Source organism: Tupaia chinensis, unplaced genomic scaffold (genome assembly GCF_000334495.1).
Source record: "Tupaia chinensis unplaced genomic scaffold, TupChi_1.0 Scaffold000311_2, whole genome shotgun sequence".
NCBI classification, from domain to species: Eukaryota; Metazoa; Chordata; class Mammalia; order Scandentia; family Tupaiidae; genus Tupaia; species Tupaia belangeri.
Genome location: NW_006159803.1, coordinates 8,849,366 through 8,862,511, shown reverse-complemented (window position 1 = coordinate 8,862,511; position 13,146 = coordinate 8,849,366).

Here is a 13,146-nt window from a genome sequence, read left to right as displayed (position 1 = left end):
TTAAAGAGAGAGAGAGAGAGAATTAAAGAAAGATACTTGCACATAAATTAAAGTTGAGTGACTTTGTTACCAATAAAACTACAAGAGGGCCATTCTCCACTGAGAGTCGCTATGGTTTCCTACCTCTGTGGTGCTTGAATGGAACCTGACACTGGTCCCGCATTGCAGCCAACTGCTCAGAGCCAGTCCTCCACCGCCCCCTCACAGTGCCCTCCCACTGTTCCCAGCCTCCACTGACGTCCCTTAGCCACCCGTGCTGAAGACCCCGTGTCCCCTGGCAACTGCACAAGAGCCACCACCAGGACTCAGAGGCTGCCGTCAAGCCCCAGATCAACCTGGAGCTTTACGCCTCCCACACCTACCTGTTGGTGCAGATGTACTGCGATCGCAGTGAGTAGCTTTGAAGATCTTTGTCAAATGCTCTTTTCACCAGTCTCATGCTGGTGGGAACATGCTGAGAAATCGGTGACGTTACAGAAGCAATGAGGAGGCCGCACCTTCCTGCAGGATGTCACGGAGCCAGACGGTGATGACTGGGAGAGCGGGCAGGACACAATGGAGTGAACCAGTCACTGCCGGAACTGCACAAACTGGCCACTGACAAAAACCACCCTCATTTGTGTGACCTCGTTAAAACGCATTACCGGAATGAACAGGTGAAATCATCAAAGAACTGGGAGGCCAAGTCACCAACTTGCAAGACATGACCTCCTAAGTCGGGCATGGCAAGTAGCTCTTTGGTCCGCCCAGCCTGGGAGACAGTGGGAGAGCAAAGCCCCAAGCTAACTTCCCCAGGGCCACAGGGAGACTTCGCTGGTCACCACAGCAGTGCATACATGTTGGGGTCTCTTTTACATTCCCTATAAGTTGTATCAAGACATCCACTTGGGACCAGCAGTTGGCGTAATGGCTATGTTGCTGGACTCACATGTAGTCGACCACAGTTCAAGTCCCAGACCCGGCGGCTTGAACTCACGCCAGGCACATGTGTGTACATGCCCAAGATCCTGAGAGGAGAATGGAGGAGAAGGGATTGCAGCGTGGCCATCCCCCCAGTGGGGGATTTCTCTCTTTCTGTCTCTCTGTCTCTCTCTTTCTGGCAATCGCACGCTCCCTATAAAAACAAACAAACAAACAAACAAAAACTCTCAAAAAAAAAAGAAGACATCCATTTAAATTCTTTAATCTGTACTCTAGTCCTTCAAATAAAGAAATTGGGGGGGGCAGTAGATGGCATAATGGTTAAGGCGCTGGGTTCCCATATAGCTGACTATGGTTTGAGTCCTGGACCCAGTGGCTTGAAACTCATTCTGGGCACATGTGCATGCAAGCTCAAAATCCCAAGAGGAGAATGAAGGAGAAGAGACTGCGATGTGGTCATCCCCTCTGGGGGTGATTTCTGACTCCTTCTCTTTCTCTGTTTATCTCTGTGTCTCCAGCGAGCACATATACCCTACAGCAAAAACAAAATAAAATAAAATAAAATAAATTTTTAAAAATTAAAAAAAATAAAAACCTCTTTTTTAAAAACGGTAGGAACCAGCAGTTAGCATAATGGCTATGTCGCAGGACTCCCAAGTAGTCGACTGCAGTTCGAGTCCCAGACCCGGTGGCTTAAACTCACGCCGGGCACGTGTGTGTGCGTGCCCAAGATCCCGAGAGGAGAATGGAGGAGAAGGGATTGTGGCGTGGCCCCCCCCCCCCCGGGGGGGGTGATTTTTCACTTTCTGTCTCTCTGTCTCTGTCTGTCTGTCTGGCAAGCGCACGCGCCCTATAGCAAAAAACCTCTCCAAAAAAAAAAAACAAAAAACAAAAGAAAAAATCGGTAAAAGAACCCTATACTATAAGGAATAATAAAGACTTTTTAGGTTAAATTAAAATTATGCTACTTGTGGACTCAGATCCGCGGGAAGGAACAAAGAGCCCTAGAAATGGCTTATACCGTGGTCCCCTCCTTAGCCTCAATTTTGCTTCCTGTGGTTTCAGGTACACACAGCCAACCACATCCCAAATAGAAGAGTATGGAACGACAAGATATTCTGAGAGCGAGAGACCACATTCACGTGACTTCTCACAGTGTATCGTTACCATTGTTCTATTCGATTAGTAGCTAGTTACTGTAGATCTTCGTGCCTAATTTGCAAGTTAAACTATATCATAAGTGTGTACGTAGGGAAAAGAACCTGTGCAGATGGGGTCAGCACTACCCATGGTCTCAGGCGTCCCCCGGGCACCTTGGAACATGTCCCCGTGGATGAGGGATTTCTGCTGCACTTCAAGGTTGACTTGCCTGCCTCCTCTAAATCCCTGTCACCTTTTCTCTCCCTGCAGCCTTAAATACATCCATTAGAAAAGTCCTGCGCTCTGAGTCCCCAGAGATCCGAGAGGGCTTGGGCCCGACAGAACTTTGCTGCTGAAGTTATTCGGTGGCCTGCTTGGCAACTAATTTGGGAGGGGTTCTGAGGGCGCATTGTGGAGGGAAACTGCAGCCTGGGAGAACCAGACAGGCATCTCTTCAAGCAGGGTTTGAGTTGATAATAAAAAGACATGATGGGATAAAGGAGTTTTCCCTGACCTCTGGATCTTCAGACTGGATTCTGGGGGATGCTTGGGCAAAGGGAACCTGGCTAAACATCTCCCAGGGCCGTGGTCCACAGACAGGAGCCCAAGAGAAATCACTAAAGTGTGAGAAGCAAATAGTAAAATTTCTATTTCATTTTACTTTAATTTATTTTAAGGTTTTTTGTTTGTTTGTTTTGTTTCTTGGTGTTTTTTTTTTTTTTTTCCATAGGGTGCATGCACTCACTGGAGAGAGACAGACAGAAACAGTGAGAAAGAAAGATAGAAATCAACCCCAAGGGGGATGGCCATGCCACAATCCCTTCTTCTCCGTTCTCTTCTTGGGTTTCAGGGCACACACATGTAACTGGTGTGATTTTTCAAGCCACCAGGTCTGGGACTTGAAAAGCAGTTGACTATGAGGGAGCGTAGTACCTGAACCACCGTGCCGCCCGCTGGCCCCGTTCTCCAATGTCTCTTGTTTTAGTGTATTTTATACCTTATGTGGCAGTATGATAGTATATGTATGTAATGCAAACACAAATAAAAATTGGGACATGAGGTGGAAATTTTTTTTCTTTAATGTTTTTGCTATAGGGGACATGCACTTGCCAGAGAGAGACAGAGAGAAAAGGAAGGTGAGAAATCACCCCCGAGAGCATGGCCATACTGCAGATCCTTCCCCTCTATTCTCCTCTCAGGATTTTGGGCACACACGCCCATCTGCCCAGTGTGATTTCCAAGCTGCCCAATCTGGGACTCGAACTGTGTAATTGGCGATGTAGAATCTAGCACCTTAACCTCCAAGCCACCTCCTGGCCCAAGGTTGCAAGTTTCAATGGAAAGGGTACTCAGACAAAAACACTGGGTAATGGCTAACCCCAGAGGAATAGAAACTTTGCACATAGAGATTGCTTTACAAATCGCATCTTTTTTATCTTCTTTTTGCAGAGAGACTTTTGCTATAGGGCACATGTGTGTGTTTCCTGGAGAATCAGAGAGACAGAAAGCAAGAAATCAGCCCCCAGGGGGGATGCCCATGCCGTAATCCCCTCTCCACTCTCCTTGGGATTTTGGACATGCACGCACACACACGCCCCATGTGAGTTTTAAGCCACCAGGTCCAGGATTCAAACTGTGGTTAGCCATGTGGGAATCCAGCACTTTAACCACCACACCAGCTGCTGGTCCCTACAAATTGCATTTAAGGAATTCACACCAATGATGAATTCCGCAAGGTTTCTGATTCGGGACTGTGAATTAGCTACATCAGGATCACCTAGAAAGCTGTTTTAAAATACAGATCCTCAGCCAGCAGGCAGTGTTAAGACAACTATATCCCACCTGGTCAACCATATCCCACCTGGTCAACCATGGTTCAAGTCTCAGACCTGGCAGCTTCAAAATCACATCTGGCCTGTGTGTGTGCATGGCCCAAATCTCAAGAGATAAAAGGAGGAGACAGGGCTGTGGTGAGGCCATTCCCCTTGGGGAGGCACTTTCTCACTTACTCTGTCTCTCTCCAAGCAAGCACATGTGCCCTATAGCAAAAGGTTTTGTTTTTTGTTTGTTCATTTATTTTTTTTAAAAAAGCAATAAAACAGACCCCCACCTACCATGACCACAGATTTTGATTCAGAGGTCCTAGGGGAGGGAAACCAGCTTTCTGTGTGTATTTTTAAACAAGCATGAGCTTCATAGTACTGCTGGCCCAAGAGCCATGGCAGTAAGTCAACATGCAGGCATGGATTCTCTCCTCACAAGCTCCTGAGGATATGAGATAAAGAGGGAATTTCGTGAACAAGTGGGGGGATTGTACAGATGTTCTGCCCAGCTGGGAGAGGCTGGACAAGGGCTTAAAACAAGAGGTACAATTAGCTGATCTGTGTGGTTCCCTCCAGCTGTCACTCCAGGGACTCCGTAGAGGGAGCAAGGCCACACTTGATCTCAGAGAGGTCAGTAACGTCACCACTCTACTGACCTGATGCTGGGTCGACCAGATGACTCCACCCCACAAGGTCTCTTCAGCACGTTTTTTCCCTTTTCATCTCCATGGACCATCCCCATCTCATTATCTCACAGCGGCACAGATACTGATAATCGGCCCTTTCTTCAACAAGTCAACGGCACTGGGAAAATGAGACTTAAGAGGAATAAACTGACCCAGCATGTGGGGTTGGTTTGGCTCCTAATTCCAAATCAACTTTCAAAACTTATGTTTGCAGCAACCAGGAAAATCTGAATATGGACGGAGTGAGAATACAAAGGAAGCATTCCTAATTTTGGCAAGTATATGAATGGCATTGAGGTCACATATGAAATTTTCATCTTAAAAAAATGCATACATTGGAGTTGGCCCTCGTGGTCTAGAGGGATTTTGAAGCCACCAGGGCCAGGATCCGAACCACAGTCAGCCCTGTTGTTCTGGCTTCACTAAACCACCATTTACTTCAACAGAAACAAAGATAAGAAAAGAGAAAGAAATGAAAGACAAAGAAAAAAGGAAAGAAAGAAGGATGGATGATACAAATGTGACAAAATCTTGACAATGTTGGCAATAGGTTTTATGAAGAGCTCATTACATTGTATTATTCTAATTTTTTTTTTTAGTTTTTTTTTTTTTTTTTTTTAAAAGTTGCAAGTGCTCACTAGAGAGAGACAGACACTGAGAGAGGGAGAATGAGAAATCATTCCCCAGAGGGGATGGCCACACTGCAGTCCCTTCTCCATTCTCCCCTTGGGATCTCCAGCATGCACATGCACACACACCTGACATGATTTTCAAGTTGCTACATCTGGGACTCAAACCGTGGTCAGCCATGTTGGACTTCACCACCACCCCACCTGCTGGCCCTTATTCTGTCTACTTTTAAGAGTCACCAAGGAGCAGCAGATGGTGTCATAGTTGAGGTACTGAACTCCACATCAGCAACCACAGTTTGAGTCCCAGACCTGGTGCCTTGCTTTCTCACTTCCTCTCCCTCTTTCCGGTCAAAAATGATAATAAATAACATTTAAAAAATATTTTTTTTCTTTTTTAAAGAAGAATCATTAAAATTTTTCATGTAAAAAAGTTTTCAACAAAGAACTAAAGCTGTATCTGGCATGCAATGACTGTTCTTGGAGTATTGCATTTGTTGTCATGACAACTGTGGGGCAAACACAGTTCTCACCACCAAGAATGTGGTGGCAGCAAACAGCACGGCCAGCATGGTTCTGGCGCTGTCAGATCTCGTGCCCGGGGAGAACAGGGCATGGACCACAACAATAAGCAAACAGAGAGGATCATGTCACATGGTGGTCAGGGCAAGCTTTGGATGGGATGGTGAGGGGAGAGACCCCTGAGAAGGGGACTGTGAGCTGAGACCTGACATACACGTGCAGGAGGCAGCCCTGCAAAGATCTGGGGAGGGGTGAGGGTGAAGAGCTCTTGGCAGAGGGAACAGCACATGCAAAAGCTTGTTCTCTTCTGGGAACAGCTGAATCAGAGTGAGCCTGGGTACAGGGATGGAAAGAAAATGGGAGGATGGGACCAGCAGTTGGCGTAATAGCTATGTCGCTGGACTCCCACGTAGTTAAACACAGTTTGAGTCCTGGATCTGGTGGCTTAAACTCACACTGGGCACTTATGCATATGTGCCCAAGATCTTGAGAGGAGAATGAAGGAGAAGGGATTGCAGCGTGGCCATTCCCCCTGGGGGGTGATTTCTCGCTTTCTGTCTCTCTGTCTTTCTGGTGAGTGCATGCGCCCAACAGCAAAAACAAACAAACAAAAAAAACAGTGAGAGGAGAGGGACCAAAGATGGCATAATGGTTACGTTGCTGGACTCCCACGCAGTCAAAAGTGGTTTGAGTACCAGATCTGGTAGCTTAAAACTCACGCCGGACACGTGCACATGTATGCCCAAAATCCCGAGAAGAGAATGAAAGAAGAGGGACTCTGGTGTGGCCATCCCGCCTGGGGATTGATTTCTTGCTTTCTGCCCCTGTCTCTCTGGCGAGCGCACCTGTCCTATAGCAAAAATCTCTCTCCAAACAAAAAGAAAGTGAGAGGAGATTGGTTAGAGAGGTAGACAGTGGCCAGATTATTTGGGGCCTTTGCTGACAGCAAGAACTGATGTGCAGCTGGCTAGAAAGACAAAGTGCCACAGTATTCATAAAAAGAATTCGAACATTTTAGACAGCTCCTCCCTGTAATAACTTGAAAGTCAGATGAGGCCAAGTATAGACTGAGCCTATACCTCCAAGGGAAACCGTGAGGAAAGAACCAGAATATCAGTATATATTGGCTGCTCTTAGTGTTTGTAACAAGATATTACTATTGGGCTGATTCTCTGGCCTAGTAGTTAAGGGGGCTGGATCCCACATGGCCAACTATGCAATTCAGATCCCAGCTCCAGAGACTCAGAAAACATGGCGATGTGTTTCGCAGAGAAACTGTTTTCTTCATAAAATCTGAGTCACAGTTGCAGGGGGTGTCAGTGTCCATCTCTGCCATTTCTCCAGTTCCAAAGTGGCTTAATGGCATTCTAGAAATTCAAAATATATATTTTGAAACGCTTAATAAAGACTGGATTTACTTGTATAAAATGTAAAAAAGAAAACGTCCTGGGAGCCCGTGCGTGTCTGCCTCAGCTCCCGATGGAATGCGGAATGGAGTAATGGAGAAGAGAGTGGCCACAGCTGGCCACGCCCCCTGGGGAGCGCTTTCTCCGTCCCTCTCTGTTTCTCTCTGATGAGTGCAAATGCCTCCTGCAAATTAAGAAGAAAAAAAAGATATTACCATGAAAAGTGAGTTCAAGTAGAAACTGGTCATTTCCCAGAAGAAATAAAATAGGGAGAATCCAGAAATTTGAATTCTCAGACATAGGAAAGCCAACTGCTTCTAGTCCTCAATTACAGGATCGAAGACTGGGAAGGTTTTGAGCAATAAAGGCTGATTATTAAAAACTCTCTTACAGGGACCAGTAGATGTCATAGTGGCTACGTCACTGAACTCCCACATAGTCGACTGCGGTTCAAGTCCTGGACCTGGTGGCTTAAAATTCACAGTGGGCGCGTGTGCATGCGTGCCCAAGATCCCAAGAGGAGAATGGAGGAGAAGGGATTGCAGGGTGATCATTCCCCATGGGGGCGATTTCTTTTTGTATCTGTCTTTCTCCTCCTTTCCCTCTTCAGCCTCTTCAAAAGCAAACCACCTCCTCTAAAAAAAAAAAAAAAAAAATTCTGTCACAGGCCAGTCACAGCGGCACAGTGCCCATGATACTGGGGCCACAGGGGAAGATTCTGGGTGTGCATCCCAAGGTCTCCCTCTGCGTGGGTGTGCATGGGTGTGCACGCAATCCCAACTGCTGGGGTATGATTGCAGCATGAGGACTCCATTGGAGTACCTGACTCCCCTCACTTTTTCATGGAATAAATAAACTTAGAAAAAAAAAAAATCCTACCATGAGTCTCAGTCCTGTGGCAAACATTAGATGAAGTGCTGCCATCCCCGTCCACGCTGACTTTCAGAGGACCCCAAGAGAGACGCCAGCACGCAGACGAGAAACCCTGGAGCGAGGAAGGTGAAGAGTAAAACGAATGCCAGGTTTAACCATGACATCCCAGAAAGCACTTCCGGCTTGGTTACTAACAGAAGGAATTGGATCAGAAGCAAACGGAGCTGGAGGTTGTTTTGGAAGCGATTCAATTGCTAAAAACCCCTCATGAACATGGTCTAATGAGGCCGTTGGCTCTTAAAGCCTCACTCAGTCTTCCAAATGTGCACAATCAGGAATCAGGCTGGTCCTGAAAGTTGTGACTTAACCCCAGGACTCCCTTCAGACATGGTCAAAACAGATAACAGGGAATAATTTCCTAGAGGCTGGAGCTAGAGGCTTCAACAAGAGAATCCCTCTCAGGCCACAGATCCAGGACTTTCTCTGGGGCCAGCAGGTGGCATGGTGGTTGAGGTTCTGGACTCCCACATAGCCGATAGCAGTTCGAGTCCTGGACCTGGTGGCTTTCTTTTTCATTTTCCGTCTCTCTCTCTCTCTCTCTCTAGTGAGCATACATGCACTATAGCAAATTAAAAATAATAATGATAAATAAAATCAAATAAATAATTCTTTAAAAAGGGGCTGGAAATCTCAAAAACACAGGATTCCCCCAGGGCTCACTGCATGCCTCATTCTTGCCGTTGCTAACCGGCTGTTCTCCCTGGGAAGAGGTGTGGTGCCGCCATTCTCGTCCACAGGGACCTTAGACGTGACTCTTTGGAAATGCGGTCTTTGCAGGTATAATTGAGGTAAAGCTGGAGACGAGGTAATACTGAATTAGGGCTGGTCCTAATTCCAACGAGGGTCCTTAAAACAGACAGAAGAGACGCAGGCAGAAAAGGCCATGTGAAGACAGAGGGAGAGACTGGACGTTTGCTGCCTCAAGTCAAGAAAGCCAGGAGCCACCAGGAGCTCAAAGAGATGAAAGAAGAAGACCGTCTCGAGGGCCAGTTCTTTCTAGAATTTTGCTAGAAAAATTCTCTCTCAGAGAAGAGCAATGTGGGTGGTAGTTGGAGAACAGATTTGTTCAAATGCTAAGTGCGTGTATGTGATGGAATAATCGAGTAGAAAGAGAAATGGATGTGGCAGAGAGACCACTGAGGGACAAAGAGCTCGGGAAGACAGAGAGGATGCGTTCCAGAGACCAGGAGGGGGCGCTGCCCTTTGGAAGGAGGCTGGACATGTAATCCATTAGCGCTGGACAGCCAGGCCACTCTGGGTCTCTCTATTGCATGTGGTAGGGATTAAAGATGTCTTCCAGGGAGAGACGGGAGATGGGGGGAGACCATGGGGGTGCTTGTGAGTTGGGCGAGCTAATGCTTTGTTGTTCTTGGTGATTATTTTCTTTCATTGTCCTCGAGACTTCAAAGAAATCTATTTAAATGCCCCAGCCTGGTTTCAGCTGTGCAGAGGGGAATTAAGGGAAAGGTCAAGGATCGGTGCTTGGGGTAGGGAGCTGGGGAGAACGCCAGTTGGCAAGAGACTCTGAGAGAAGGTGAGTATCATTTCTGTCATGCCAGCTTGCCCACTGTCCCTTGCCACCTCTGACTTCCTTCCTGCCTCCCAAAGAAGGAAGACCGGTTCTTACCCTTGCCCATCAGCCCCATCTTCATACATGCACTTCCTCCATCTCGCCACCTGGTGTCACTAGATGCTCACCCTAGGCCGATGACCAACTGGTACCCCGGGGAAGAAACGAAGTAAAAGCTGCCTTTCGACACAAGTGCCAACAGGTGAGGTGGAGCCAGGCCATGCTTCCCTCTGAAGATCCTGACAGTGGGTCAGAGTCCTAGAAGTCCAGTGTGGGAGGGGCCTGCCAGACCCGCGGAGGTGGCTGAAGATGCACATTTAAAGAGGCAAGGAGAAGAGAGTCAGTGGCCGTTCCTGAGGTCGCTTCCAAGCACATCGTCTGTAGACCCAGGTGCCCGGGGTTGGAAGTCTGCTGTCTCTCAGAGATCTGATGTGACACCAAGCCGGAATGGGGGTATGGAGGTTTGGGGCAGGCACCATGGTTCTGCTTACAGGCAGGAGCCAACTTTGCAAACTTCCACTATGGGTTTCCAGGCTCGCTGAAGGTTCTAGACCTCAGGAAGTGAGAGTCTGTCCTCCTCTCCATCCCTCTTACCCCCACCCCACCTCTTGCTATCACTTCTCTGGCTCTCCAAGCCCCAGACCCTGGGTACCCTGGGCTCACTCAGGAATCCTTCCTTGCCCTGCCTTTTCCATTCTTCTTTTTAAATTTAATTTAATTTTTTCAGAGAGATTTTTGCAATAGGGTGCATGCACTTGCCAGAGACAGAGAGAGAAAGCAAGAAATCGCCCCCTCGGGGGGGGAATGGCCATGCCGCAATCCCTTTTCCTCTCAGAATTTTGGGCATGCATACACACGCATCCCAGTGTGAGTTTCAAACCACCAGGTCTGGGACTCAAACTGCAGCCAGCCATGTGGGAGTCCAGGGCTTTAACCAACATGCTATCTGCTGGTCTCTGCCCTGCCTCTTTCTCTCCCATGAGCAAAGCTTCTGAGGAGCCAAATTCTATCCAGGACTGATCTCCTTCGGTGTAAGAGGAGTACTCACGGGTCCTTGGGGCCTGGCCGACACAACTTCCAGTGACACCTTGGAAAGGTGGGAGGCATTGGATTTGACACCGCCAGTTGGACAGTGGGAAGGAAAGTGGAAGAAGCACTGACTCAGGAGTTCTCTGGAAAGGCCCAGCTGACCTTCGCCCCAGGTGAGTTAAAGCATCTCCTCTGGAACAAGTCTGGACCACATTCTCCACTTACCCAGCCCTGGCCGGGCCTGGCACAGCAGGAGGCCCTAAGGAACCCAGGCAGCTGGCAGGGAGACCAGCAAACCCAGTCGCTCTGCAGACGGCCGGCACCTGCAGCACCTGCACTTGCGGCCAATGCCCATTAGGTGGAGACAGGGTCCCCAGCATGCCTGCAGCCTCCGCCATCGCTCCAGAACCCCACACTCCTGGGTACCAGCAGCTGAGTTCCTGCTCTGGGAATGTCTAGGCCACCAGCTCCCTCTCCAGGCCATCCTGAGCCTACCCCCACTGAGAACTTCTGGGTTACAGAGCATGGCATGTCGAAAGCTGATTCACTGTGCACACGAGTTATTCCAGTGGCTGCACCGCTGTCCTGAGGGTCCATGGGTCAGGGAGGGCTGTTCTGCTTTTGTCCACAGGAAATGGGACCCGCGAGGGGCCCTGGGATGTAGTCAGGGTCACACAGTGCATGGCAGAGCTGGCCTCGAACCCCGAGCTCTTCACTCTGAATCCCAGATTCTTTCTGCCAAACCCCCATCATCTCCTTCCTCAGGGGGTGCCTGGCATGGCAGCAAAGTTATTATGGTGTGGATCAGGCGGAGCCCGGATGCTGGTTCCAGGCCCCGGGCTGTGCCCTGATAATACCTATCTGGTCTTCAGAACACACTGTCCCAAAACCAGAGTGCAGATCTGCCTCAGGGGGCTCAAGGGTACTCAGAGAATCAGGCAGTGACAGGAGCAGGTCATGGGCACTTCTGTGCCCCAGGGAGGTGACATGGGAACCCGTCCCGGGCCTGTCCCCAGACTTCCCCAGTGTGCGAGTGGTGGAGGGAAGTCGGGGGAGAGTGATGAAAGGTTGACTCAGGTCTGCCCAGGAGAGGCTGCAATCACGTTTCTAGTAAATTCTGGGCAAGCATTCAAATGCAGCAGAAAAAGCTGAGAGAGAGTGGTTTTGATTCAACAGGGAAGGACTTCCTTCCTGTGGCCAGGGGAGGAACAGCACCACTGAGCGGGAGTTGCCACACCTGGGTGGGTGGGGACCCAGAGGAGGCCACCTCCTTGCAAGCAGCAAGGCAGACGGGAGCCTAGAGCTGTGGGATTGAGACGTTTATGGTTCGAGTCCCATCTCTGCCAACTCCCACGTGGAATCACAGCCTCAATTTACTCATCTGGAAACGAGCCCAGTGCACCCCGCAAGAGTGGCGTGAAGGCTCACCCAGAATGTTCTGGGTATGCTGGAGACAGAAGCCCCCAGTGGTTGGGGAGCGACTGTGTGTGCTTCTCACACTGCGACAAATCAGGAGGTCCAGGAGTGGGTGAAGATGAAGGCAGTGATGTCCCATTGGCACCTGGTCCCTGGGGTCTCAGACAAGGGGGGTGAGTTTGGGGGCTCTGTGCCAGGCTGCCTCTCTGCACCCCGCCTGCTGGGGAGGAGCAGGGGGACGGGGTGCATCAGCAGCATCCAGTTGGGAGCGGCTGCGAGCAGCCCGGCTTTGCCATTAATGTAGTCAGTAAATAAATAAAGGAGGGCTTAAGCTTAGTGTACAGCAATCAGTTTAGAACTACAGGGTAATTAGCGCTGCAGGGGGCTGCAGGGCTGCAGAGTCAGGTTTAAATGAGAGAGTTCACTTTCACTGAGGCACCCCCTGGGGAGCAGAAAACACAGCCGGGGAGGAGCCTGCCTCCTGCCAGCCCACGAGGGTCAGGGCTGGGCCCAGAACTCAGAGCTAATGGACAGCCTCCACCCCCATGGGCTGAGGACAGGTGTCCACATGCACACCCTACCCGAGATGCCGGGGACGTTCCGACTGTGACGGGCCATGGCCCCATGCCTGTTCGCCTTCCTCAGGCACGTGGCAAACAGAGCTCGGGTGACTCCATGAACTACTGTGGGCACAGGTGTGGGGACGCAGGAGCCCGCCGAGCCTCTGACACGTGTGTCATCCTGTCTGTGTGTATCACGTGGAAGAGCTTGGGTGGGCAGGCGAGGTGTATGCACTTCCCCCATCTCACTCACCCCTGCTAACTGCCTTTCTCCCTCCCCTCCCTCTCTCATCTGTCCACCCAACAGAGATTTATGGGGTGCCAGCCAGCCATGTGCAGACTGTGTTAGGCTCCGGGAATATGAAGATAGGAAACACACAGTTCTCGACCGCAAGGATCGTGAAGTTCGGTGAAGACCACAGTTAGGGAAGGAGGGTGTGACTCCACTATGACGCAAGGCTGGCTAGAGGCTGGGGGGGGGGGGGGAGCGAAGGACGACCCAGCTGGGGCG